Source organism: Phyllobates terribilis, unplaced genomic scaffold (assembly GCF_046119375.1).
Source record: "Phyllobates terribilis strain yellow unplaced genomic scaffold, ASM4611937v1 Scaffold_29__1_contigs__length_15306474, whole genome shotgun sequence".
Taxonomy (NCBI): Eukaryota; Metazoa; Chordata; class Amphibia; order Anura; family Dendrobatidae; genus Phyllobates; species Phyllobates terribilis.
In genome coordinates, this window is record NW_027362789.1 from 13,862,229 (window position 1) to 13,875,177 (window position 12,949).

Consider the following 12,949-nt stretch of genomic DNA (forward strand, 5'->3'; position numbering starts at 1 on the left):
AAAAAAATTATGTGTGTGTTGCATCACGGACCATGGTCACCCTGGTGATATGGTGGTGGAGGATGAGGAGAAGGAGGAGGACAAGAGCAAATATCCAAAATCAGGAAGCGTGTACCCATGTGTGGGTGTGAAAAGGTGCATGGGATTACATCTCCCAAAAAAAGACACTGGATTTGAGTTTATGTTACGCTCCTATCATTCGGTGGTGTTGAGAAGTCTGGCACAATCCAGCCCTTGTTCATTTTTATAAGAGTCGGTGTTATGATCTGCTACAAGCACTAAGGAAAGAAAGGAGATCTGTCCCTACAATAGAACTAAGCTAGATCCCTACGATGTAACGGGGAACCTGATCCTGCGATCAGACCCGCTAAAGTCCTCGGCTAGTCTGTACGAAGACCTATAGATGCAAGGGAGGGATCCGTACAAGAACTAGGGACTGGGATAAAGTTGGACACCTCCTAGCAGAAATTGTAGCAGTAAAAGACAAACACACAACATAGAACATAAAGGTCCGAAGACCTAGCAAAACAGACTGAGAAAGGTAACAAGCACCAGGCTAGCTAAAGAGTAGAAATTACAATGAAGTCCAGCAAGGCCAGGAGGGCGGAGCAGGATTAAATAGGCAAAAAAGGTCATGTGACCAGCAAGATAGAAAAAACCTAACAGGAGAGTTCTAACAGTACCCCCTCTTCTATGAGGATACTCCGGATCCCCTAGGCCCAGGCTTATCAGGAAATCTCTTGTGAAACGCTCTGACAAGTCTGGAAGCAGAAACATCATCCTCCCTCACCCATGAGTTATCCTCGGGTCCGAAACCCTTCCAAGCGATGAGATACTGCAAACTCCCTCTATACCGTCTAGAATTTAGGATGCGGGAAATTTCATATTCCCCGTCCTCCACCACCGGAGGAACAGTGGCAGAGGCGTCTCCATCCGACACATAAGCTCTTTTCAACAGAGAAACATGAAACACCGGATTAATATTCCAAGAGGTAGGAACCTCCAACCTAACAGCAGATTGGTTAACTACCTGAAGCACCTTAAAGGGCCCAACAAACTTGGGACCCAATTTTTTAGAAGGAATCCTCAACCGCAGATTCTTAGAGGACAACCAAACCATGTCACCAATAGCAAACAAAACTTCTTGCCGTTTCCTATCAAAGTACCTCTTAGATTTTTTGTTAGCCTCCTGAAGATTACCACGCACATCCATCCAAACTCTCTCCAAATCACTGGAAAAACTCTCCTCCTCAGGCACAGCCGATACCAATTTGGAGAATGACCCAAAAGACGGATGTCTCCCAGAGCAACAAAAAAAAGGCGAACAACCAGCAGAAGAGGATGTATGGTTGTTAAGAGCAAACTCAGCAAGTGGCAGAAACTCAAACCACCCCTCCTGATTGTCTGCCACAAAACAACGCAAGAACTGCTCAACATCCTGATTCTTCCTTTCTGTCTGGTCATTAGACTCAGGATGATATCCGGATGAAAACGACAAATGAACTCCCAACCTGTCACAAAAAGCACGCCAAAAACGAGCCACAAACTGAGGTCCCCTATCCGAAACAATGTCAGTAGGAACGCCATGTAGTCTGACAATTTCCTTGACAAAGGCCTTAGCGAGTGTCTTAGCGCAGGGCAGTTTGATGAAAGGAACCAAGTGACACATCTTGCTAAAATGGTCCACGACCACCCAGATGACTGTGAAACCCTCAGAGGGGGGGAAGGTCAGTAATAAAGTCCATAGCCAGATGTGTCCAAGGTGCACTAGGAACCTCCAGAGGGCAAAGCAACCCCGCTGCAGGAGTATGTGAAGACTTAGATCTAGCACACACCGTACATTGACGCACCCACTTAATGACTTCCTTTTGCCATCCAGGCCACCAAAAACTGCGACCCACAAGTCTCTTGGTCTCAGAAATTCCTGGATGACCTGCCAACCGAGACTCATGACACTCAACAAACAAATCTCTCCTAAAGGTCCTAGGCACAAACAACCTCCCATGGGGAGTGTTAGATGGGGCATTCTCCTGTGCTTTAAGAATATCATCTTCCAAAACGGAGTCCAATGCAGCAATCACAGCACCTTCTTGTAAAATGCTCCCCTCCTCCTCAGCACCGACCATGGGAGAAAAGCTGCGAGACAAAGCATCAGCTTTAACATTCTTGGTACCCGAGATGTAAGTAACGGAAAAATTAAACCGCGAGAAAAAAAGTGCCCACCTAGCCTGACGGGCATTCAAGCGCTTGGCAGCATCAAGATAGATCAGATTTTTATGATCAGTGAAAACCTGAATGGGAAATTCAGCACCTTCCAAGAGATGACGCCAGTGTTCAAATGCGAGTTTAATAGCCAGCAATTCCTGATTACCAATATCGTAATTAAGTTCAGTCTCAGAAAATTTTTTTGAAAAAAAAGCACAGGGATGTACTCCATCCTTGTTTTTCTGAGACAATACCGCACCGACCCCCACCGAAGAAGCATCAACCTCAACCAAAAACGGCTTAGTCACATCAGGCTGCATAAGGATGGGAGCAGAGCTGAACCTCTCCTTTAGAAACACAAAAGCTTCAATGGCCTCAGTAGTCCACTGAACCGCATTAGCACCTTTCCTGGTGAGATCGGTCAGTGGTTTGACATTAATAGAAAAATTTTTAATGAATTTTCTGTAATAATTGGCGAAACCCAAAAACCTCTGTATCGATTTCAAACCAATAGGCCTAGGCCATTCCTGCACAGCTTGAACTTTCACCGGGTCCATCTCAAAACCCTCGCTGGAGATAATGTAGCCCAAAAAACGAATTCTCTGTACAGCGAACTCACATTTCTCCAGCTTAGCAAAAAGCGAATTGTCAATTAATAACTGTAATACCTCACGTACGCTCCGCCAATGAGACTCCAGATCCGGTGAATAAATCAAAATGTCATCCAAATACACAACCACATTTTTGCCGATCAAAGGTCTAAGGATGTTATTAATAAAATTCTGAAAAAATGCTGGAGCATTGGTAAGACCAAAAGGCATAACCAGATTCTCAAAATGACCCACAGGAGTGTTAAAAGCAGTCTTCCATTCATCGCCCTCCTTCATGCGCAACAAATTGTATGCCCCCCGGAGATCAATTTTAGAGAACCACTTGGCCCCCACCAACTGGTTAAACAAATCAGGAATCAATGGCAGTGGGTAAGGATTGCGTACAGTAATTTTATTAATCTCACGAAAATCCAGACAAGGACGTAAACCGCCGTCCTTTTTTTTAGCAAAAAAAAATCCAACAGCCACAGGAGACTTGGAAGGCCTAATGTGACCGGCGGCCAAGCTTGTCTGTATGTATTCCTCCAAAGCCTTTCTCTCAGGAATAAGATTAAATAAATGACTTTTAGGAAGAGTCGCTCCAGGGACAAATTCAATGGTACAATCATAGTCTCTATGGGGAGGCAAAATTTGTGACTCCTCCTCAGAAAAAACTCTCCAAAAATCCTGAATAAGTACAGGTAATTCCCCTTTTTCCACCGCAGCAATACGTCCGTTACAACACTTGTCATAACACTTAGGGCTACAGGACTTAATTTCATTGGTAGACCAATCCAGTACAGGATTGTGCAATTTTAACCAGGGTAACCCCAAAACTACTGGAGAAGGCAAATTATTTAATACTACCAAATCCAAATTTTCTTGGTGAATACCATTAATAGTGAGGGGAAATTCACAGACCTTGTGAGTAACACTCTTCAAGGGGGAGCCATTGACAGAAACCACAGCAATAGAGGATGACAAAGGTTTGGGTTTTAATTTAAGTTTTTCCAAGAATCCCCCATCAATCACATTCAGAGTAGAACCACAATCCACAAATACCCAAAATTCAATTAATTCTTCCTGAGCAGCAGTAGTAGCAGAAAGAAATACCCCCTTAGTATTTAAACAGGCTATACGGGCGTAACTGACCTTTTTTTTTTACTTTGTTCATACGAAGTACACAGTTCTTAATAAAATGCTCAGATTTCCCGCAATAAAAGCACAAACCTTCAGAAGACCTGCGGTCTTTTTCCTGAGAGCGGGGTGCCATCGCCCCAATCTCCATCGGCTCTCCAATGTCAGTACAGACCCTCTCAAGACTCGGAGCTGACATGGCAGAGGATTTACTCTCATTAACCCTTGCACGCAGTCTCCTGTCTCCTGAGCCGAGTTCATTGGACATGACCTCGGCTCATCTTTATGCCGTCACAGAGAGACACTGAGGAGCGCAAGCATGCCTGCGCTTCTCAGTGTCTGCGGGATGACAGGCTGGATGGCAGCGTTCTGCTGCGGTCCAGCCTGTCATCTCGAAGTAGCAGAGCTGAAGCGGTCGTGGGAACCATGGAAAGGTAAGGATGAGGTTGGTTTATTATTTTTCTTTTATTGCAGGAGATCGTTGGCTTCAGCTGGAATGGGCGTGACGGTAAGTAGAGTTTAATTTAGAACAATAAAGAATTGTGTGTTTATTTCAATTAAAGGACTTTTTTCTGGGTGTTGTGTTTTTTTTAAATACTTTACTAGAAATTCATGGTGGTCATGTCTAATATTGGCGTGACCCCATGAATTTCGGGTTTAGGGCCAGCTGATAATGCCAAGCTGGCCTTAACCCCTTTATTACCCAGTGAGCCACCGCACCAGGGCCCTGGATGAGTTGGGTACAGCGCCAGAAGATGGCGCGTCTATGAACGCGCCATTTTCCGGGGTGGCTGCGGACTGCAATTTGCAGCGGGTGGGGCCCAGAAAGCTTGGGCCTCCCTGCGCTGCGGATTCCAGCCCCCATCTGCCTAGTTGTACCTGGCTGGCCACAAAAATAGGGCGAAGCCCCACGTATTTTTTTTAATTATTTCATGAAATTCATGAAATAATTAAGAAAAAAAGGGCTTCCCTATATTGTTGTGTCCGGCCAGGTACAAATAGGCAGCTGGTGGTTGGGGGCAGCCCGTTCCTGCCTGCTGTACCTGGCTGGACACAAATATAGTGCGAAGCTCCACGTCAATTTTTTTTAAATTATTTCATGAAATAATTTTTTAAAAAAAGGGCTTCCCTATATTGTTGTGTCCGGCCAGGTACAAATAGGCAGCTGGTGGTTGGGCGCAGCCCGTTCCTGCCTGCTGTACCTGGCTGGACACAAATATAGGGAGAAGCCCCACATCAATTTTCTTTAAATTATTTCATGAATTTCCTGAAATAATTAAAAAAAAATTGACGTGGGGCTTCGCACTATATGTGTGTCCAGCCAGGTACGGCAGGCAGGAACGGGCTGCGCCCAACCACCAGCTGCCTATTTGTACCTGGCCGGACACAACAATATAGGGAAGCCCTTTTTTTCTTTATTATTTCATGAATTTCATGAAATAATCTTAAAAAAAAATACGTGGGGCTTCTCCCTATTTGTGTGTCCAGCCAGGTACAACTAGGCAGCTGGGGGCTGGAATCTGCAGCTCAGGGAGGCCCAAGCTTTCTGCCCCCCCCCCCCCCCCCGTTGCAAATTGCAGTCCGCAGCCACCCCGGAAAATGGCGCGTTCATAGAAGCTGGATGCTGTACCTGGCTGGCATACAAAAATATGGCAAAGCCCACGTCAAAATTTTTGGGAAAAATTAATTAAAAAATAAATAATAATTTAGGGACTGCATCTTTATTAACTCCTCAAATGTCATTTAGTGTTAAAATAAAGGATTTATTTAAAAAAAATTGGCGTGGGGTCCCCCATAATTTTAGGCTCTAGCGGAGGTTAAGCAGACGGCTGGGGCAGATGTTTGAAGCCTGGGAAGTGGGTAATACCCACGGAGCTTCCCAGACTACTAATATCAGCCCCCAGCTGAATACCTAGCCTTTAATAGCTATTAAAATGGGGGACCCACCCCCCAAAAAAATGACGTAGGGTACCCCCTATTTAATAGCTAGCAAAGGCTAGGCGGACAGCTGGGGGCTGATATTAATAGCCCAGGAAGGGTGCCATGAATATTGGCCCCCTCCCAGGCTAGAAACACCAGCCGTCAGCCGCCAGAGAAATGGCGCATCCATAGGATGCGCCAACTCTGGCACTTAGCCTCGCTCTTCCACGCTGCCCTGGTGCGGTGGCAGGGGGTAATAGTGGTGGGGTTCATGTCAGCGCCAGCTGCCATGCAGCCCAGGTTAGTAATGATGGGCGTCTATAAGACACCCCCATTACTAACCTACAAAGTGTTAAAAAGAAAAAACATACTACACCCAGAAAAAAATAATTTATTTGAAATAAAACACACAATTTTATTTAATTCTTAGTTTACTAAAAAAAAATAGTTACCTGTCCACGTTCCTGCGCTGATCTCCCATGCACAGCTGTCACATCTGGAGATGGTGACAGCTGTGCATGGCTGCTGTAAGCTCACACTGCAGGGAACACGTCCGCTCCCGGCAGCAGGAGCCACTGACTGAGGTCACCGGAGTGCATTCAGGCAGCGCAGCTCCGGAGACCTCCTTTACGTCACTGCTGTACCGTGGGAATTTCTCACGATACAGCAGGGCCGGAAAGGAGCTAACCGGAGCAGCACTGCCTGAACTCCGGCGAACCCGCTTATGCAATGACGGGGCTGCTTTACGGCCCCATCATTCTAGCGGCGGCAGCGGTTCAGAGCGGTCACATTCTATGTGGCTGCTCTAAACTGGAGATCATCGTGGGACACTCGTGGACTACTACGGAGGGGTAAGGATAAGGTTGTGGTTTATTATTTTATATTTTATTACAGGAGATCGATGGCTTCGGGGAATTAGGTGTCTAGGTGAGTATAAGTGTAGTTTTTTATTTTTTACTTTATTTTAGGTGGCGATCGGCGGGGACAGGTAATGTATAAACTAATTTATTTTAGGTAACCACTGGCCACCAATGACATGTATTTAAAATTTATTGGGGACACAGTAGGGCAATTTATATAGCAGGATCAGGCTGATAGGAACTACTGCTCCCATCGAGCTGATCCTGCTGGCACGAGTGGACGGGGGACAGACATAGGCCGATGGGAGTAGTAGTGTCACATCGGCCTATGTCTGCCTGCACGCACACACCCGCAGACATCGCACAGACACCGCACACACTCGCAGACATCGCACAGACACCCCGCACACACTCGCAGACACCGCGCACAGACACCCACACACACCAATCATGACGGGCTGATCGTCTGGGAGGTGAGGCTGACCTGTGCGGCCGTGGGAAAGTTCATGTGAGTTCATGCAATGCAGTCAAGCATGAACTCACGTGAACCCTCTGAGGGCACTGCGGCGACTTCAAATGAACAGCTGATCGGCATCACCTGATACCTCAGCTGTTCATTTGAAATAACCGGCGGGAGAGCGCAGCACAGAACGGGAAAGCCGGCGGTGAAGTCTTTTCACTGCCGGCTTCCCCGCCCGGGTCCTTCGCTCCCCGCTCCTTGGTGCTGCGCTCCCCGCCCGGTCCTAACTTACGATCGGGATGGGAAGTGGCGAGGGGAGCGGAGGATCGGGGTGGTAGGCTGCGGGGAAGCAGTATGGGGCTGTGTGATTGTTTAAAAGCCGGCGGCTTTTTACCACCCGCCGGCTTTTAAATGATCAGGAGAATTCTCCCACGCTGGGATGGCATTCTGATGACAGGCTGGATCTCAGCTGAGCGCTGCCATCCAGCTTGTCATACTTCAGAGACACTGCAGAGCGCAGGCATTATGGGAACTTCCGATTCCGGTATTCGATATTGTAAAAGTATCGGAATTAAGTATCGGAATTCCGATACCGCGAATATCGGCCGATACCCGATATTTCAGTATCGGAATGCTCAACACTAGTCATGAGGTTATTCTTCTTCAGATACTCTAGTATAGCATCTCTTAGGAAACCCTTCAGGATTTTACCCACAGTAGAGGTTAAGCTTACAGGCCTATAATTTCCAAGTTCAGTTTTGTCCCCTTTTTGAATATTGGCACCACATTTGCTATACGCTAGTCCTATGGTACAGACCCTGTTATTATGGAATCTTTAAAGATTAAAAATAATGGTCTATCTATGACGTTACTTAATTCCTGCAGTACTCGCGGGTGTATCCCATTCGGGCCCGGGGATTTGTCAACTTTAGTGATTTTTAGACGCCGCCGTACTTCCTTCTGGGTTAAGCAAGTGACATTTAATGGAGAATTTTTGTTATCACTGATCATGTTTTCTGTCATGCGATTTTCTTGTGTAAATACGGTTGAAAAAAAATCATTTAGCATATTGGCTTTTTCCTCATCCTCATCCACCATTTCCCCCAGACTATTTTTAAGGGGGACAACACTATCATTTTTTAGTTTTTTACTATTTATGTAGCTAAAGAATATTTTGGGGTTATTTTTACTTTCTCTGGCAATGATTCTCTCTGCCTCAATCTTTGCTGCCTTGATTTGGTTTTTACAGAATTGATTTAATTTTCTATATTTATTTAATGCCTCATCAATACCTACTTGCTTTAGTTCTCTAAATGCTTTCTTTTTGTCACATATTGCGCCCCTTACAGCTCTATTTAGCCATAGTGGTTTCCTCCTATTTCTAACATGTTTATTCCCATAGGGTATATATTGTGCACAGGTCCTATTCAGGATGCTAATAAATGTCTCCCATTTGCTTTGTGTAGCTTTATGTCTCAGGATATCGTCCCAGTTTATTGCACTAAGATCATCTCTCAACCGTTGGAAATTTGCCTTCCTGAAGTTTAGTGCCCTTGAAACCTCTCTACTACACATCTTATTAAAGGTTACATGAAAATTTATTATTTTGTGATCACTATTACCCAAGTGACCCCCAACTCGTATATTTGATATGCGGTCTGGCCTGTTGGTTAATATTAGGTCTTGCAGTGCCCCCCTTCTTGTTGGGTCCTGAACCAGTTGTGAAAGGTAATTGTCTCTCATAGTTGTCAAAAACCTATTAACTTTGCTTGAACTACAGGTTTCTCTCCCCCAATGTATTTCAGGGTAGTTGAAGTCCCCCATAATAATGACTTCTCCTTGAGTCGCTGCTTCATCTATTTGCTTAACGAGGATATTCTCCGCTGCTTCCATTATTTTTGGAGACTTATAACAAACCCGTATCAGTAATTTATTACTTTTTCCCCCTCCCCTTATCTCCACCCACAGGGACTCTACATTTCCATTAGATTCACATATATCCTCCCGCAAGATGGGTTTTAAGGATGATTTTACATATAAACACCCCCCCCCCCCCTTCGATTGTTTGTACGGTTGTTTCTGAACAGACTGTAGCCCTGTAAATTAACTGCCCAGTCATGGTTCTCGTCCAGCCACGTCTCAGATATCCCCACCATGTCATAATTATTTTCCAACAAAATTAATTCTAAGTCCTCCATTTTGTTGGTGAGGCTTCTGGCATTAGTGTACATGCATTTTATGTATCTCTCTGTACCTCTATTCCTTCTTATTTTATTGACTCTTCTAACCCCACCCCCAATTTCTTTATTTGTGCCCAGGTCACTATCTGCACTATCTTCCCCACCTATAAAATGAATACCCTCCCCCCAATCCCTAGTTTAAACACTCCTCCAACCTTCTAGCCATTTTCTCCCCCAGCACCCATTGAGGTGCAGCCGGTCCCTAGCGTAGAGTCTGTAGCCAATTGAGAAGTCTGCCCAGTTCTCCAGGAACCCAAATCCCTTCTTCCTACACCAGTTCTTGAGCCACTTATTTATCTTCCTAATCTCCGGTTGCCTCTCTGGCGTGGCACGTGGTACCGGTAGTATTTCAGAGAATACCACCTTCGAGGTCCTTGCTTTCAGCTTGCAGCCTAATTCCCTGAAATCATTTTCAAGGACCTTCCACCTACCTCTAACTTTGTCATTTGTTCCAATGTGCACCATGACCGCTGGGTCCTCACCAGCCCCTCCCAGTAATCTGTCAACCCGATCAGCGATGTGCCGGACTCGAGCGCCAGGTAGGCAGCACACTGTTCGACGATCCCTGTCTTTGTGACAGATTGCCCTATCTGTTTCCCTAATAATTGAGTCCCCCACTACCAGCACATGCCTGGCCTGCCCTGCTCTCCTATTTCCCTCCTTACTGGAGCTGACATTCCTCTGTCTTTCAGGGGACATGTCTTGCTGCAGCAGTGCTACCCCTGTACCGTCACCCCCCTCATATGCCAACTTTGCAAACTTATTGGGGTGTGCCAGATCAGGACTAGCCTCTCTGGTACTCTTCCCTCTACCCCCCCTCACTGTCCTGCAGCTCCCTACTACCACCCTCCCCCACATCTACCCCAGTGAGCAGCTGCTCAGTGAGCAGCAGACTCCTTTCCATATTGTCAATAGACAGTACGACTGAAGAGAAGGTAACGTGTAGGCTACACCTGGGAGTCATAGTGAGTAAATACTGGACTTTCCAGGCTGGGGCAAGGGAATTACTGGAAGAGCAGTGGTCAGTGAAGGGCAGAAAAAAAGGAATGGAGTTTTCAGGCCCAGCAACTGTACTGCTTTAAAGTCATTTACAAGTGAAGCACCACCACCAGGATATAAAATGATTCTGCATCTATGTAAAACAGATGAAGATGTGAGTAATAAGTGTTGTGGCTGCTATCTCTTGTACAGGCGTTACACCAGTTTTATCAGTGTGAGGAGCTGGCCACGGACTAAAGACTATTGGACCAATGGACGTAGAGCAGAGTGCACGTCTCTAAGGGATACAGACTTTTTCCAGCACGGAGCACTGGTTATGTCGGTCTTATTGTTGTGTTTTATTGGAGATTTGCTTGCTCATGAGATTGAGGTGCACGGGTCTCTCCTGGAGAGCGTTCAGCATCGGGAATCACTGTTTCCATTCAGTAATAGTAAGCAGAGAAAGACATGCAAGCTGGATCTTATGTATCCATAAGGCCAGACACAAAATTGGTAATCAGGTAAATCAATCATTCTGACGCGCCCCCTGGGCCATGTTCAAGGGACACCCGGAGCCGGATCTGGATAGGGGTAGTAGTCCTTGTGGCGGTGACCCGGTCCGTGCCCAAGGTGGTCAAACTAAGTGTGTGGCAGTCTTCGTAGATGTTGTTTAAGTGTCGACTACGCCACCCGTTGATTTGCGGTCGCAAGTCCGCCGCTGCAGAACAGTCCGCTGAGGCCGGTGGTATGTGTGCAGCAATGGTGGTATAACCCCCAACGGGAGGGGTATGGCCTCAGGGCAGCAGATGTGGAAGATGGTGGTTGTGATGGTGCAGCAAGGAAGCTCAGAGACATGCGATGCAGTTTCAGGGTTTTTACTCACAGGTGTTGTTCCGGTCACTCTGGCCTTGAGTGACCACCCGAGCCGTGCTGCGTCCACCAGGTGTGGGACTCGGCCAACTCCCAGGCAGTCCAGAGCGTGGTCCTGAGCTCCCCTCTCTTCCTTCCTACTGGCCGTTCCCACCAGGGATCCACCTTTGTCCGGCTCCCTCGGGCCTCTTGGTGGTAAAACCTTCTCTGGCTTTCCTGACCCTATTCGTGGTGTGCCTTCCTGGTGGATGTGGTGAGGGTCGCGCCAAAACTTGACCACGACCTCCGGTTCCTGGCTGAGGATCATTAGCCTCCACCAGTTTGGGATCCGGTACCCTGATCTGCCAACCCTTCACCCGTTAGCTTGTGGGATCTCAGGGTTCCCTCTTGTCCTGCATCTCTGGGCCTCTCTTCCTCCTCCTCTCCACTGCAGGCCTGGCCCTGGAGCTGGGCCCAGCCGGAGCCACAGCTCCCTGTCAGCCCTTCTGGCTGAACTCTCCCTCTCACTCTCTCAGCTCTCCCTGTCTCTAGATGGTGCCCACCATATATACTCCCTCTATGTGTGAGCCCAGGTGACTAGCACCCAATGGGCTCCTACCTCTATGCCCAGAGTCCCTCCCCTATCTGCCCCTACACTACTGGGATGTTCCTCCCCCCCCTCCCACTCCAGCCAGGGACAGACGCTGTCGTACCTGCACATCTATCTGGTGGGAGTACCGTTGTTCTGTCCCCCGGAAATGGGATGAGTGTAGTGCATGCAGCAGCTGAGCTCAGTCCCACACTCCATCCTTACCCGGGAGTGGAATACCACACCTCTGGATCGAAGTGCAATACCCCTGTAGCAGCCGAGTCCTCGGGGTGCTACAATTCCATTACTCTTGTTAGTCTCTCAGAGGCCTCAATTGAGTCATTGTTTCATATGAGACTGTACGTTCACTCTTGTGGTATGTTCATTTGTAAATGCCTGCTGAGTATATATTGCATCAGCCCACTGCAGTTTACTAATTACACAATTTAGGACAAATATGCTGGTTAGTTGAACAGTGAAGTATCACCTCCCCCCAACTTCTCCAATCCTGTGGAGGAATGTCCTGAATGGGAACTGTGGGTATAAAGTCTCTGACTCCCACTCCAGAGGGTCTCTTCAGTAACAGTCCAAAACACCATGACTCCATCTGGTGGAATACAGGTTTGCTCCTCTGCCCAACACTGAACCCACAAATAAGTTTGGAGTACCCCAGTTGAGACTGTACTATATGTTGCTGGAGTTAGATAGATGTTCTACGGTCATCGTATCCATCGTCTGTATGTGATGAACTATGTATGTGAGGACTGTAGTTGCTGACTGGATACATGTGCGATGGACGTGATATCTGTTGTCTGGACTAGCATGAACTGTAACCAGGGCCGGACTGGAGCAATGGGACATCGGACTACTCTTCGGTGGGCCCAGATCTTTGGCGTGTCCCCGAGCAGGACATAGAGTGGGCCCACTGGTTTCAACTGAATGCACATCCGAGGACACACATTCAATTGAAATGTATTGGTGTTCCATGGGGGAAACAAAAGGGAGGTCCTGTTACTGTGCAGGGCTGCACTACATCGCCTTTTTTCTTCATCTGGCGTAGTGTATAAGTCAGGGAATAAGTGGAGACCGTGCCACCTGACGAAGGCTGGTTCGAAATGCGC